Source organism: Lycium ferocissimum, unplaced genomic scaffold, assembly GCF_029784015.1.
Source record: "Lycium ferocissimum isolate CSIRO_LF1 unplaced genomic scaffold, AGI_CSIRO_Lferr_CH_V1 ctg5049, whole genome shotgun sequence".
In the NCBI taxonomy this organism is placed as follows: Eukaryota; Viridiplantae; Streptophyta; class Magnoliopsida; order Solanales; family Solanaceae; genus Lycium; species Lycium ferocissimum.
Window position 1 is genome coordinate 41,075 of NW_026725850.1, and position 2,804 is coordinate 43,878.

A 2,804-nucleotide genomic window follows, 5' to 3' on the forward strand; every position below is an offset into this window, starting at 1 on the left:
TCGCTAGACTTGTTCTTTACACGGGGCAGATGGCTTCAATCCACATCCTCTCGAGCTTCAATTTGGGTCTCCTCGGCTTGAACACTTGAGTCGTCACCATGGTAATTTGGGTTGCATTATTGTGGGGCTTGTATAGGCCTCCAAAGACCTTCAACGCCATCCTTATCTTCCATGCCGCTTGTAGAGCTTGAAGTTCCATATCTTGGCCTTGGATGTAAGTCTTGAAATGAGGTGTGCCAAGTAGTATCGTATCATCCTCCCATTCTTCAAAAGGATTCATCCTCGAATCCGAACCTAGCAAAATATGGAAGAGAATGAGTACAAACCCTTTCACAAAACAAGCAAGGTAGTCATCATAAGGCCAATGATAATACCTAAAGTAAGCAAAGCATGCAACCAACATACTAAATGGCTCGCTTTTATGATATAACCAAGCATCAAATGGATCTAGATAGAATATATATCCAAATAATGCCAATGACACTTAGCTATTCAAGTTACTTTGACAAAAGGGCAAATCAAAGAACCCAATGCAAATAGAAATCCCAACTTGCAAGTCTACATTGGTCCTAGCAATTAAGAAGTACACATCTCCCTTTACGTCAAGAAATAAGAGAAATCCCTCATGTCTAAGTGTAGTATCACCAATATGCCCAACCCAAGTCAAGGGTCTAATCATCACACTAGCCCACCTAGAGTAAGGAATCACTCCTAAGTCATCACCGGGATCAAATACAAAGTTATCACCCACACTAATTTGCCCACATTCCCCATGCAAGCCCAACATGAAATCAAGTAATAACACTAGCAAATTATCACATGAATGGAAAGAAGTGTTACTACTATGCTCAATACACCAAGAAGTTACCTTCGTGGCTTTAGAAAGCCCAAGAATAAGCATGAGCCACGAATACATACCATCCGTGAAGGAAGTATAAGATGTGACTTCATACCAAAGTGTAGTCCAATGAGGTCTTCTCCAATGGGTATCCTCTTCAAGTCTCCTCCTTTGATGAAACTCCACAAATAAGTTAATCATATAATCAAGTTCATCAAAAGAAGGATTTTTACCTTTAGGCTCTTCGAACCTATGCCAAGCTAAGAGTAGCATCTCCTCACCCTTTGGGATAGAAGATCTAGCATAGTCCTTCCAAGAAGTGTACTCTTTTCCTTTCAAATTTCTCCCTTTCTTTAAAGAGCACTCATCACTTTCGGAAGCCTTTTCCAAATTCGACGTTAGTCCATCAAGTGGGTTACAAACCCTCAAGAAGAACTTTTCGTCATCGGGGATGGTGTCAAGAGTTTCAACCACCCCATGCTTGTCATCAAGACCAAGCCCATTATCACCCCATAGTGGGTTACTAAATACCTTGTAGTCTCCAAAGGACACTACATTTGCAACATTACCAAACTTCCCACTAGGTACATGACTATTCACATGATCAATTTCATCAATATCGTCACTAAATTGAGGCTCATTAAGCACATCACAAAGTTTCTCAAATAGTGGGTTATCATGCCAAGCAAATTGATCAAAACAAGTATCCACACTAGTTGGACACAAATCAATCTTGCTAGAAGAAGCAATTCGGTCATCGCTAGGATCAACTAGTGGGTGTCCTAACATTTCACATGACAATGTACTAACATGCATATCAAGAGGATCAACACTAGGTGGACACAACTTGAACTCAAGAGAAGAGTCAAGATAGTCATCAGTAGGATCAACTAGTGTTGGATCACCCATATCAAACACATTGTCAATTGTCGCAATTGCACTAAGCTCATCACAAGGCAAAGACTCATTAGGATCAATTAAGGACAAGCTATCATTTACACTCACTTCGACAACATGATCAATCACATCATTTGTGGTGTTAAGATTAGCTATTTTACCGTGAAGTTCACATTCATCTCCTTTGCCTTGGGTTTCAACTTTAAGGCTCATTTGCTCCTTTGGAAAGCTCTCAATCACCTCAAGAACCTTCAAAGGTTGAGGGTCATCATTAGGTTTGCTTCCGAGAATACCTGCACTATCATTAAGACAACTAGAGAAGAAAGAAACATCACAAGGGTTAGATAAAAGTTGTGACAACTCCCTCATATCCTCTCCTTTTTCCTCTCTAGAGTTGTCACTTTTCACTCCCTTACTCCTCTCAATCTTTTCTCTCACAATTTGTTGGGCCTTGAGTACTTGTTCTTGCATTTAGAGAGCTAGCTCCATCATTTCCTCAAGGTTTTCTTCTGCCCCTTTTATGTGATCTTCTATGCACTTGAAGTCTTCTCTTATCTCCTTGAACCCCACTTGTTCTTGTTTCTTCTTTGGTTCACTACCGATAGCCTCTCGAGGCCCTCATTCCTCCTACTTCCTTCACTTATCGTCCTCCTCTCCTACCTTCCATAACATAACCACCTTGAGAACATGGTAACCTCGGATTAGGATAAGAGTAATAATTCATTGTATTCCTTGGAGTAGGATTCTCGGATTTGAGTACCCGCCATAATAATTTCCATGGCCAAAATGATGGCCACCTCCCCTCAACACTTCTGTATAATCTCTCCTCGAACTACTCCTACTCCGACCAATCCACACACTTATACCATTTTGCTTTGAATAGGAAGCTTTACAAGGCGATGTATGTGAATGTCTACTAGAAGACTCCCCATAAGAATTATATGCAATCCCATTATCTTCACCAACATATTCACCATGAAGTGCATAGCCGCTAGGCATGACATCACCACATTCTTCCCATTCTTGCAAATTCCCACCAATTGGTTCATATCGAAAGTGTGAGGAAGGA